The 13798-nt window shown below is 43.1% G+C and overlaps 1 long non-coding RNA gene across 3 annotated transcripts; it reads right to left on the bottom strand.

Moving 5' to 3' along the window:
- Positions 1-1808: 1808 nt before the first annotated feature.
- Positions 1809-13763, bottom strand: LOC135300190 (uncharacterized). 3 transcript variants are annotated; one of them, XR_010362071.1, is made up of 5 exons: positions 12413-13763; positions 9947-11140; positions 9414-9759; positions 8302-8404; positions 1809-2082 (listed from the first exon to the last, which is right to left on the bottom strand). It is a non-coding gene; the product is annotated as an uncharacterized LOC135300190 (long non-coding RNA). The 3 variants fall into 3 exon arrangements; XR_010362070.1 differs by having other exon boundaries at positions 9414-11140; XR_010362072.1 differs by having other exon boundaries at positions 9502-11140.
- Between the last annotated feature and the right edge of the window lie 35 nt (positions 13764-13798).

The following is a 13798-nucleotide window of genomic DNA, read 5'->3' as shown; positions in this document are numbered from 1 at the left end:
TCATCGCCTGGTCTTAAAAGCAGGACTTTCTAAGAGATACACTAGTAGCTGAAAGGTAAGTTACAGGCTTCATGTAGAAATGGCAAGACAAGGTTTTGTTTCCTTTCACACTGGAAATCACCTTAGATTTAGTCTAATAGCTTGGTCTGGTCTTAAACATATAAAGTAGTGAATAACCCCCAAACTGAAGCCAAATCCTACTGCAGGTATTTAATTTCTGAGAGCATCTGCAATTTCACTCCAGAGGTGGAGGAAACTGAGTAATAACTGAAGTCACAGCAAGGTGCTGTTCATACTCTGATACTTGGTCATATCCCATGGTTGCAGCTTGTCAAGGATAAGGCAAGGAACTCAAGGCCATGTCAAACCCTAAAGTGCATCATTAGAGAAGAGTAGTGGCTTTTTTATTTCTTTCCTTGCTCCTGAAGTGTATTTTTCACTGTCCCACAGCAACTGTTTCTCCTCAGCCTGTTGCTATGTGAGAATTCGAAATTAAAAAAGCTATTGTGAAGGGGTTTTGAGAAACACTTCAAAAATTCACACCATTTAAAGAACAGGAACAGAGAAGAGCTCATGAGGACACAGAACTACAGTGTGCTTGTGATGCAAGTCTTCGTAGAGGCAGCTACTCACGAAAGCCCAACAGCAGAATGAGTGTCTCAGTGTATTTCAAATTATGTGTTTTCACAGATACAGTCACAGCTGTGATGCCTTCACTTTTCTGAGTACCAAGTGTGGGTCACAGGGGCAAATGTGATTGCTCCTGTCTATCTTGACACATTGGGTTTTGTAGTCCTGGCCCAACTCCACCTTGGACAAGTGTTGCCTTTATTTGCTGGCAGATCATCCAAGGGATCGTTTTGTGCAAGTGACAGCTGAAAGGCATTAAACAGCACAGTAAATCATTTAACTGGAGCCTAGAATGTGTGAACACTGAACCACAAGCTCTGAAGGAAGAAAATTTATTTTGTCTTTTGAACAGTCTTAATATTAGTGGCCCAGTTTAACCACATGTAACGAGCATAATCTGTTCAGTTTTCAGCAAGGTCTTTAGTCAGATATTGTATACCCCTGGAGTGGTTTCCTCTAATTATTTGAGGTTTCTTACTTGGGAATTGTGTTGTTAAAATGAACTTTTTCATTTGCACAACCATCAGAGAAAAAGCCTTGGTTTGAGGGAATATCAGTGCGCCGCAGCCAGCCTAGGTCTTGGAAAACAGTGATGGATTGAGGCTGGAGCATGCAGCCATCTGTTTGCCCCTCAAGCTGCACTCCCCAGGAACTCCTGCTGCAGGGGCTAATGCTGCACTCACAAATGACCTGTGCTATGCAGAGGTATCACTTTCTGTCCAGAAGAGGTGCTCATGATCTCCAGGCTGCCTTTCTTCCAGCCTTTCCCACTCCAGTTGTCCATCCATTGCTTGGCTGCAGTTTCTGAACAGGCAGAGTCCATCCACAGCCACCAGGCTACCAAAGCACTGGGCTTAGCGACATCAGGAACCAGCTCCCAACAACAAAGCCTACAGAAGCCATACATCCCCAAGACACCGCTTGAGGAAAGAGTCTTGTGGACACAACAGTGACAGCATGACCCTGCTCCCTGAGTGGTGGCTGTCACCTCCTCCTTCTCCACCTTCTCGCAGCTGGGCTCATTGGTACAGCACAGCGGGCAGGGACCACGGCGACACAGAAACACTCATGGCAGCAGAGCCAGGGCACACTCCTGACTGTCACTGCTCCCAGCAGCTGCCCTCCAACAAGCAGATAGCCTGTGCCACTGAGCTCTCAATGCTCACTGCACCCTGCCACCACCCTGCTGGCCCCTCCAGCAGCCCCAGCCCCTAGGAAAGATGCTCCAAGAGGGTTGGAGAGGAGGAGAGCAGAAGGACTCTGTGTGTGTGCATCTTTGGTACTGGTGCGCTGCCCCACTGCCACTCTGGACTCCCACGATGGTGGAGTTTCAGCCTTTTCAACTTCCAGCAGTTTGGATGCCTCCTGTGTTTGAAGCTGTTGGAACCACATCAAACAATCCTGAGCAAAGAATGCCGTTAAAGGATTTATTCAGCCTGGAAATGATTGCTGCTGATGGGAGAAAAGGGAAGAACAAAGATTTCTCAGCCACCATTGTGATCTACCCATTTAAAAATATATTAAAAAAAAAAAGGAAAATTCCATTTACAAATCAACACCATTTGGCTAGGCATTTTAATGCAGCCCCTGAGATAGTTCCAAATTGCTTGGCTTACATAAATACCACCAATGGACCTTCACAGAAGGAAAAGATTCATAATTGAGTAGTAATTGACAATCATGAGAGATTTTTCAAAAGCAAAGTGTCAGATTTTTGAATTAAAAACCTGTAACTAGAAGTATAAATCCCCAAACACTAAGTAGATTAAAACAGTACTGTAATTAGCACTGGAAGGGTAATGCATCTGTGTAGAAAAGACAATAAATTCTAACTTTTTTTGCTCAGGGAACTTGATTTTTGGTAACAATAGTTTTCCTTAGTTCCTCTTCTTCTTTCCATGTTTTATTCTAGGTACAGGGAAGAATACCAGTTCAATACATTTTCAACTTTATATTATGTTTAGTGCATTCAAAGGAGAGTAGAAGTCCAGTCCACAAGCACTATTTATATTTGCACTAACCAAATCCACCCATTTTAAGAATTTTAAGAGAGGAGCAAAGCTTTCCTTTTCCTCTTCCTATCTAACCCCAGTTATATCTCTTTAAACTGGGCATTTCCATTGCCATCTCATGCTGTTCTTTTAGAAGGAGGGGAGCCATCCATCTGTGATCTGAGCTCCTCTGTAGGGCTTTCCACAGTCATTGGTGTCTTTAGCAGTGTGTCCCATTACCAGGTTTAAGTGACACCCAGATTTTTCCCTTCCTTGCTTGCTTTTGTTTTTCCTTCTTTGCTGTCATTACAATGGGTGCACCTAAATGGAAGGTATAGAGAAGAAGGGACCATACTCTTCCATCAGGTGCACAACAATACAAAAAGAAGCAGCAGACATAAACTACAACAAGAGATACAGTAAGAAGGGGAAAAAAGAGATTTATCATGGGTATGGTGGAACTCTGTATCAAATGCTGAAGGAGGGTATGGAGTCTTGAACCTTGCAGGTGTTCACACTTGCCCAGACACAATATCTGTAGACTGATGCAATTCTCAGCTGGCTCTGCTCTGAGCAGAGGTTTGGACCAGGTAGTCTGAGGTGACTCCCATCCTGAACTATGATTCTGTAATGGCCCTTATTGAAGACCACATACAGACACATATGTCTGGGATCTGTAATAAGACCACAGATAGGTACCTAGTGCCCATGTGCTAGTTCCAGATATCACATGGAGATGAGTTTGGGACAACTGAAAAAACCATCTGTGTCAAACAAGTCCAACAAGAACAATTCCCTTGGATCCGTTTTGGTTTTTTAAAGATAAATCTCACTTGAGCTCAATTCTTGGGATGAACAAGTACAACCCGCAGTACTTAACCCAAAATGCTTTTTCCCATAGCCGAGTATGAGGGTGTCTAGAATTTGAAACAATGTAGGCCCTTGAATATGCACATCCAAAAGACAAGTTGTGTTGGATATCTTTGCATTGATAAAGAGCACTGCAAGTTTAAAGCACAATTGGCACACTCTGTAGTACTCATAATCCCACTTTTAGTGGCCTCATTAATGACCTTCCTCACGCACAGCTATACTTTGCCAAGGCTGTAACCATCAGATCTGTAGTTTCCCCAGGGAAACTGTTACCATCTTCCCTGCTGTACCCTGGGTCAGAGCAGGAAACAACTACAGTGGATAGAGACAAGACCGAGATGACAGAGTAGAGCCAAAACAATTGCCTACCAAAATGCATAACATTTAATTTTTTTTTAAAGAGTAGGTGACATTAAAGGTTGATGTCTTGGTGGGTTTTTTTTTCTCCTCATAATTAAAAACAATGTCCAAGCAGGACTGTCCTTGGAAAGGGAAAAGCAGCAACTAATTAATGAGAAAACAGACAGGAACCTGAAATAAAACCCAACCCCTCCTGCCTCTCTCTCTGACTCGTGGCCACTTGTCTCTTATGCCTGCATGTAACACACAAAGCAAATGTTCTCTCCTTGCAGTGCTTCCTTCCCATCTGGTGAGAGGCACAGCTCTGAAGTACCTAAAGTTTCAGTTAGTATTTCATGCTAGTTTGGAAATATGTCAGGGGATTTTGTGTGTGTAATATAAATACCTCCCACTGCAATTAGTCTCTGCTACTGGTAGAGAAACAGACTGCATCAACATTGCTTTTTTTTGTTAAAGTGCTGCTGTAGTTTCAGTTCATCCCACAAATGTGGCATTGTCTCCTAAAATTACATTACTAATTGCAGCTAATACTCCAAGCCCAGATGAATGAAACTTTGATCTGAGTAGCACCCCTACGCAATCCCTCTGGCATGTAAATGGCAATTACAAAACACAGCTCAAATACAGCTTGAAAGCAAAGATGTAAGGCCAATTTATTTAGTGCCCCTAGACTAAAAAAGGTCCTTATTACAGTGCCAGATTATGATTGACCGAGATTTACTCACAAAACATTTCCCACTGAGAGTGTGTGACAAGCTGCAATTATTACTAGTCCATCTGGTTTAAAAGAAAAAAGAAAAAACAAACAAACAAAAAACCCAAAAAACCCAAACAAACAAAAAACCCCCACAACCAAAAAAATCCATCTTAACTTCAGTTTTGGCTGGGCTGCCTGACAGAGATCAGCTGCCAACTACAGCAGCAGAGCAGGCTGAAGGGAGTAGGTGTGGAGGTATGAAAACCAGAATAATATGGGGGAGTGGCAAGGAGCAAGGAAGGAAAGAATGAGAGAGAGGAGAGAAAATATAATTGAATGGGACAAGGGAAAAGGAGAAAATAAGAGAGGTTAAAGGAGAATGAGGACACAGAGAGCAAGCATGGAAAAGTAAAAAACAGATGTGACAAAATGAAGGAAATTGAGAAAGAAAGCAGTGTAGATGAGTAAAAAAAAGTAAAATAGAAGGACTAGCCAAAGATAGTTCTCTTGAAAACTTGCCACAGACTAGTTCAGTAGGGCAAGAGCTGGACCCCACACTTTCAGCTTTTGGAAGAAGTCGGTTTAGGCTTCTTGTGCTGCAGTCAAGCACGTGAAATCTTCATTTCTCATATTAAATTGCTACAGGCATGAATTCAAGGGCAGAACTCTCCTCAGCACAGCTAGGGGAGAAAGTCCTCGCCACGTGGCATCTAGTCTTAGATGCTTTGTGTGTAAGCTCTGCCATGAAAACCTGACTGAAAAAGGGCTGAGAAAAAAAGAAATGCAGGGCCAGTAATGTAGCAGTACCCTGTGACAACACCAGCAAGCAAGACAGACATACACACGTGATTAACAGGTCAGTAGTGGACAAAGTCTGTTAAAGGTAAAAAAAACCAAAGTAACTTCTCCAGTGCACAAAACCAGAGATAAGCGTTTCTACACACTACAAAGTTACAAGGGAATCACAAGCCAAAACAAAAAGTTCCTTTTTATTGTCAGTGCGGAAAGTAAGTAATCCCAGAACTTTGGTTGATATATCAAAACAGAGCTGAGCTGGATTACAAAAACTGATATTTAATTGAAAAAAAAAAACAAAACAAAGTGATCTGAAGCCTTTTAAAAAGTTTGCTTATTTGAAGAGACACCAGAACTGGATTTAGAAGATGAAAAAGTGGTCTTGATTCTTAAAAAGAGAAAAACAAACAAAACCAGGAAAATAAACAGTGACTATGCCTGAAAGACTGAAGTGAGCAAAATAGGGAGATAAATTCTTTATATCTTAGCATGGAGAGTGCTGCAGCAGCAGCACCTTCCTATTCAGCTCTGATTTGCTCTCTCTTTTAATTCAAATCTCATTTCTATGACTTAACACCCACATTTACACACACAAAGATAAAGTCTGCAACTGTCAAACAAAATGCATCTTTAACCCATGCAAATAGATAAGTCAGTCAAACATTAATTAAAAGGCACCTAAAATTCTCATTTGCCGTAAGAAAAATAATGGAGATAGCACAAAAATCTTGATTAAATTCAAGCTGAGCCGAGAAACAATTTCAGTAGCAACTAAATGACATTTTTAAGCAGGAGGTAGGAAAAACAGGAGCATAAAATCCTTCTGATGACTCATCCCAAGCCTACCTATTGAAAACTTGCATAAATATCCATGATAATTAGTACCTAAACACTAAGTCATGCTGGCATGTGGGACTAATTTGTTTTAAGAGAGATGAAAAATGTGAATTGTCTCTTCAAGCAAGAGACCAGGGCAGGAAACCCTAAGGGAAGGAGTTCAGATTCTTGTTTGTGTGCATTATTGTTTTCAAGTTAAATCAGTCAAGTCAAGCTCACAGAGCAGGTCTGACTACACAATAATCTGTCTCCTTTGAGTGCTTTGGAGGAGTAAGGAAGATTTCTAGCTCTTTCAATCCTCACTCAGAACATCCTTTTCTTATAACTGTTTAAAAAACCACCCCACAAACAAACCATAATAACAAACAGGAAATAATGTGAATATCTTAATGACAGAATTCCTGAAGTCAGAGGTGTTCTTACATAAACTTATGTAGATTTTCCAAGATCAAAGAAATGTCTACCTTTAAGCAATAATCTTATAGGATGCCTTATAAGCACAGTTTGTGCTTTTATTAACTAGTTTTAAGGCATCCTTTACAGACAGAAGGTGTGTATATCAAACTTTGCCAGATGGGTCTAACTTATATAACTTCCTCCCCTTCCCTCGCTGTTCTAAAAAACCCGACTAAAAAGAGGCAGCATAGACTTTAAGCTAACATTTCCCTGAAATAAGGGAAGATTCACCATAATAATGTACTGAACTGAGTCCATTAGAGCAAAATCAAGCAATATTATCACAAACATGTTGACTTTGCCACACACTGAAATTTTTATAAGAACAGGATGTCTGTGGTCATGGCACTGAACTGAAGAGCACTGGGATGAGCTCTCTGCTGTCGTGAAAACTGGGATAGTGAGCTTGGGCAAGGAAATTAATAAATCTCCATCTGTAAAATGTAGGTAACTATTGATTTAGATTTGTCCTTTCAGTTCTTGAAAGAGCAAATCTTCAAAGACTGTGACATGCTGTGTGCAGCCATGAAGACACTAGGTAGCTGAAGGTCAGAGTTTGACTGAAAACTGTTTTGAGAAGCATCTCTCTCCTGAAATAAGGCACCCAAGACAGCGGGACTGTAATGGCAATAATGAGCACTGCATTCTGTGGTTGCATTTCCCTGAGCCAAAAGCAAATGTTTCTGCAAAATATGCAATCAACAAGATGCTAAAATTGTTCTGTGGCTATGAAAATGCTCAGAAACATTCATTTTTAGCTCTCAAATTATTTGGGTAGGCTTTTTAAGTGAGTGCACAAACACAGTCATTGTCAGCTTCAGATTGGTGAGCCACTTCATTCCTATGCCTGTAAGTCTCATGGAGCATGCAGATTCCCTCTCATCAGCCCTGGCAAAGCAGTCAAGCTCCTGTCATCAGCTGCAGCCTTGCAGCTGCACAGAGCACTCAGATCCAAGTCTAAAGGGGCAGAGGAGGGTGGTGGGTGCCCAGGCAGTGCAGGGGTGCTGCAGCACGTGGGGCAGGTGCTGGTGGCTGCTCAGTGCCATGCACACAGTCCTGGGATCAGAGATTACAGGACAAGACTCTCCATTTCAGCTGCTTAGGAGGGAGTTCACCAAGCACCTAAATTTGGCATTAAAAGTTAAATGCATCACAGAATTATAACATCATCTATGAGGTGAATATGATGCTTGGGAATCAAGAGTGACAAGGTGCTTGGCTAATTCCTAACTCAGGAGATCCATGAAACTTTATGTATTCCCTTCTGAGCCTAAAACTGATTACCTCAGGACATCAGAAAGATGAAGGGAGATGCTTTACTGAACCCCAGGTAAATTATTGGGTAGTTTTAATGGACTTTGCCTGCATGCAGCAAGCTCTGAGGCTTACAGCCACCCCAGCTGCAGAATTCAGAAGGCAGCACTGGGTGTTCATGCTTTCTGTGGGACAGCTGATCTCCAGCTCAATGCTTAACACAGGCACCTGTGGGTGCCTTTTCCTGTGTCTTTCCTGAGGACTCCTATCCAATTAATATTTCACATAAAATATGGAACTTTGATTGGGAAAGGTGAACAAGCCCTGGCACTGTCTCCTCCCAGTGAAGCCCACACATATTTTTGCTATATCATTGTTTCATGAAATTACTAGTATTACTGAAATTACCTCTCTTTGCAGATCTCTAACCATCACATTTCATAATATTGAGGAAAGACAGCAGCAAGCATTTCTTTGGAAACCACGGGGTTAAGCAGATCTGGCATCTCATCTGAAAGAAATGGCTTTTTACCCTATAAGAATGAAATTACATCTCCAAACCCTAAGCAGTGAGGAGTCTCATGTTTGCTACCCAGCATGCTAACATGTAGCTCTTCTTCTGAGAGTGCTGGACATCTTAGATGTTTAGATCAAAGCTTAGCTTTGTTCATGGCTGTAGTCATACACCCAGAACTGCTTGGTGCCAGACTGTAACACCCAGCAGGTTCTCAGGGAATGATCTAACCCAAAGTCCTGCTGAGCCACACATAAATTCCTTTTAAAACCCAGCTATTTTTCCAGCACATAATTCATCTTTTACCACCCCTTTTTGTGTCTGTTTGGAGACTCTTGACTATAATGCTTAAAAAAGAGCAGGAGCTCCAAATTTCCTCCAGGTCCCTGGGAATTTCTCCTGTAATTTAGTTCTTCCTCTAGGGTGAGAAGTCTCCTCTGCTCATAAGTACATATGATAAACATATGTTTATCATATCCTCTTAAATCACTTTTTCAGTGGTCTTGTCAGAGAACATAAAGAAAAATATTTTTATCTCCCCTTTTTAAACTCAAATCCAGTAGAACATCATGCAAAATGCAGCTTTGCTAAAAAACTGGGTGAAAATATTGTCTTTGTGAAGAAGAAAGATTTGCACATAGTGTTCTTATTCCATATCTCCCCTATCCCTTCCAATCTATATCAATTATTCAGCCCCAGAAAATACTAAAACTTTTACTTGATTGTCCCTGACTCCTGCTCAGTATGGGCCCTGCCAGCTGTTTCCTGACCACTGCCTTGCAAAGGGCCACCTGGCCCAGCTGTGGCTAATGCACAGCTAATAACCAACCAGAGGAGCTCCTGCAGCTTGATGCAAATTGTTTGTGACTGCTTCACCCTGGAACAGACCCAGTTACAAATGGCAGGGCTGTTTCCACCCTGGGGCTGTTGATTCCAGGTGTGCTCCATACCCCTACAACTGAAAGGAAACTGCACTCTGCTGCCAGAGGGATCAAGAGGAACTCACTGGCAATATAAATGGTTGTGTGTCATTTGGCAGCCTTTGACTCCAGCTTCTTTTGGATTTCCAGCTTGTCTGGTTCAGCAGCACTCACCACAGTGTGACTCCTTTCAGGCCACCATTGTCCACTGTTAGTCTCCGCTCTCTTAAACTTCTGCACTGGCTTATGGTGAGGAGGCCAAGGGGTGAGCAGGTCCTGCTGATCATTCCTGGGCTGTCCAGTCACCAGATCAGTGTGAGGATGGAAACCAGGGAATCTCAACGGGTGCAGTATTGTCACCCATGCATTGTCATGGTAGCAATAGGAATCTGCTCCTCTTTAAACACAACAACCAAACCGCAGACAGATCATCTGCAAGACCAGGTAAGGTCTGGTGTTTAGACAGCTAGACAGCTGTTTAATCTTCTCTGTGCACCCACTGGTACCCACTTGGGGCTTTGAAGTACTCTCCTCTGAAAGAGTCTATGCCAATGATGCACAGAGACTACAGACCAGTCAGAGTAGGATGCTTTTACCAGTCATTCCCAGTTAAACTTACCTCAGCCTACAACCCAGGCAATTTTTGGGATCTTTCTGTCACTCAAGAACTGCAGGTGGATTCTGCCCCTTATTGTCTGATGGCACTAGGGAACACTGTGTGCAGATGTCTACTAGGGATTTATCCTCCTGTGGGGCTGATGAGGCAGGCCATGTGAACCCCACAGTCCAGAAAACCCAGTTGTCCCTTTCCTCCACCTGGCCAAAGGCAGGGCCAAGTTGATTCCTGGTTGAAGTCTTCATTACTCAATATTTGTAACTGCAAAACAGACAAAGCCTCTTTGTCGGGGTCAAAGGTATAATGAGCTCTTTTACTCCACTCAACACACTCGAGCAGTAATTTTCCTGGATGGATGCTTTTGGACTGTCATTTTCCTTTCAATTCCTGGATCTAACTTTCTGGTCTCCAGGTAGGTTTACCATCCCACTTCCTCACGGTCACACAAGAAGAACCACAGGATTGTACTTTGTGTGCAACACTGGCACCCTTCTCATGAACAGACCGATGCTGACTCTTCACGGCTGAGGCCTTGGCAGGAGTGTGAGAGGATGACCCATGTTCCTCAGCTTGCTCAGATGGTTTTTTTGGTCAGTCTGTCCACAGCCCTACGTGGAAAGTGAGATAATCTTCATACTCTCAAAGGTGTCTGGCCAGTTCATCTGTAGTTGGTGCCACCATGTCTGTCCAGATGTTATCACCAGAGTGCGGGTGATGACACTGGTGCATTTTGTACAACTTCCACCATGCAGGCCACCTGCCCCACAGCTCATCTGGTCTTTGGGTGCTGGTTGTCATGCAGGTTATTATAGATCACCTTCAGCATGGTTAATTCCCTCAGATACTGGATAGCTCCCTCAATGTTGGACCATTTGCTTCGGGAATATATGAATTCTTCCTTGAAAGGACACCCGTCCTTCACACTTGTTTGGCCTTTTTAACAACAGTTGTGAGGGGGGATTGTCCACCTTAGCAAACCTAACATAGCTGTTTATAGCTGCAACTGTTGATTCAGCTCAGTAGCTAAGCATTAGTATCTGGCACAGAGGCCCTGGGAAAAGGAAGATGCACCCATTTGGTCTGTTTATTTTTGAAAGCTTCCTCATTATTGTTGTTTTTGTGGGTTCAAGCTCTGTAGGCCTGTCAGGAGATAAAGATGCCTTTCCTGACTGCTGAAGCCAGTCTCCAACATCTGCCCTGTCCAGAGGGAAGGAAAACTATGTTAAAAGAGGAAAAAAAGCCACCACAATTGTTAGCTATTTGCTGGTATGTTTAGGCAATGAGATCAGAGCGGTCAAGACGAAGAAAAGTTTGCTCAGTTCTGATTAAGAGAACCAAAAACTTCTGGCACATAGGTTTTCATCTTCCAGTAAATCAAAGGAGGCTCTTATGAACAAAGCCCTTTTCATATTTTACAAACTATAAAACACTCCAGTGGGTGTTTACTTGCAAATGACAAAAGGAATGACATGTAGATTTCACAGTACATTGAAAAACATTGGTCAGAAGTTAGTTTATATTTAAAAGCAGTTATTGTAAACTCAGTTGTATAACATGCTGATCTTTAACAGCAAACATCTGCTTATTCCTCCCAGACATTTATTTTCCCACTTCTCTTCTAACAAAATGCTTTGAATACTGGGGAACAAAAGTGTCTCCATGCCGTGTTCAATCTACATGCACATGAAGTCGATGTGTGAGTATTTTCCAGGGACATTGCATGAAAATTCATGTGGTTTTACTACCAACAATCTACACCAGAGATGAGAGAGATGTCTGCCACACAGCATAGGTAAACAGAGCTTCATTTTCATGTCTGTGTTTCAAAAGTCTTTTCTTCAAGCTATTCCAAGTTGTCTGTAACCTTTGGAATATTGTCTAGAAAAATTATGAGAAACATTTGCTTCTAAACCTGTCTCTCTAGGCTGAAAACCAACATTGATTGCCAGCAAGTGACCAGCCAGGATGTGTACAGGACGGATTGTCACTGAGTTGCATATCTGAAGATCAAAGGTTTAAATGTCCCTATTAGCAAATGCTCACATCACCTTCTATGATGGTGATGGTAGCTTCAAAACTATAATTAAGCTGACAAGCTCCACTGAAACCTGGAAAAGAGAGCAAAGCCCAAGTACAGCTCTTCTTTCCCATAATTAGGTCAAGAACCTGGAGCTACCTATCCAGTGGGTATAATTGTGCTACCTTTAAATTAAAATCAATCAAGCAAACAAAATACAAACATACCGTCGGGAAATTGCCCTTTGCAAATTTTACTCAACCCCTTCATTGACCATTCCTGATTTCAGTGGGATGCATTCAGGCTACATTAGGATTAATACAATAACTGGGATATAATAATTAGGACACTGTGCTGTGCAGAAAAGAAAACCTGCAGCAGGCCATCAGCAGATGCGAGAGCTGTGAATGGGGAAAAGCAACATGTTTAGTCATTGAGAGAGGAGGAGGTACCTCATGTTACTCAAAAGCCACCTGAATGGATGAGTAGATGCCACAGGGAAGGGAGGCCCTTCCAGCCTCCAGCCGCAGGAATGGCTGTGGGCAGGGCCCTCCACAGCTCGGTCGCCTGTTCCAGGTTGGTCTTGGCACCTCACTGTACCAAGAAATTAGCTGCATCCCTATTGACTTTTCCCTGGGGAAAGGAAAGGAACAAGAGTGGCTGACATCAGGAGATAGTAGGTCGCATCTCACTTGTTGGACATTGAGTTAAATTTATGCTGGCTGCCACATGTTCCCTCTCTCATCAGTGGAGCCCGCAGCTGGAGAGACTGCTCGCTTTGGTTGCTGTTTTTCTGTTTGTTTAGGATGGGGAGAGCCAAGCTCTGGAAGTGCCTGTTTCTCTCCTTTAGTTAGAGATAGTAACTAGAACATTCTGCCAGCTACAAGCACCTGCACTGCTCAGATTAAATCCTTTTGAAGCAAATGGTCAGGAAAGGCAAGCTGAGAGCATTTGGGTGACTTGGCTAGGAACCTAATAGATCTTTCCAGCAGGTATGAATCATGGGGTTGGGGAGAGCTTAAATGTTTCTGAGAAACAACATGGTTTGCATTTTACTTAACAGAAGAGTCACTAAACAATGTTTATTCTCCGGTCTGCATCATCAGTAGTGCATGTCATGTCATTCACCCTGACAATGCCATTTCTAATGGAGTCTGGTGGGCTGATGCTGGCTGGGTGCCAGCTGCCCCCCAGAGCTGCTCTATAACTCCCCTTGCTCAGCTGGGCAAGGGAGAGAAAATATAAGGAAAAGTGGTGGGTCAAGACAAGGACACGGAAAGATCACTCACCTGTTACTGTCAGAGGCAACACAGGCTCAATTTGGGGGAAATCAGTTCACTTCATTACCAACCAGATCAGAGTAGCATAATGAGAAATAAAACCAAAGCTAAAATCACCTTCCCCCTATACTTTTCTTCTTCCTGGCCTTAGCTTCCTTCCCCAGTTTTCCACCTCCTCCCAGGCAGCACAGGGAGATGGGGAATGGGGGACTGCAGTCCATTCATTACATGCTGTCCCTGCCACTCCATCCATCTCAGGGCCAAAACTCCTCACATTCTTCCCCTGCTCCAGTGTGGGGTCCCTCCCACATGAGGCATTCCTCCATGAGCTCCTCTAACATGAGCCCTTCCTATGGGCTGCAGCTCTCTGCAAATTGCTACAGCATGCATCCCTTCCACAGACTGCAGTCCTGCAAGAGCAGGCTATTCCAGCATAGGTCCTCTGCAGGGTCACAATTCCTGCCAGGAAGCCTGTTCCAGTGTGGACTCCTGTCTCTACAGGTCCACAGGTACTGTAAGAGCCCTGCTCTCCACTGTGCACTTCCATGGGCTGCAGTG

Source organism: Passer domesticus, chromosome 5, assembly GCF_036417665.1.
Source record: "Passer domesticus isolate bPasDom1 chromosome 5, bPasDom1.hap1, whole genome shotgun sequence".
In the NCBI taxonomy this organism is placed as follows: domain Eukaryota; kingdom Metazoa; phylum Chordata; class Aves; order Passeriformes; family Passeridae; genus Passer; species Passer domesticus.
Note: the sequence above shows the minus strand (reverse complement) of the source record. Positions and strands in the feature narration are given on the sequence as shown.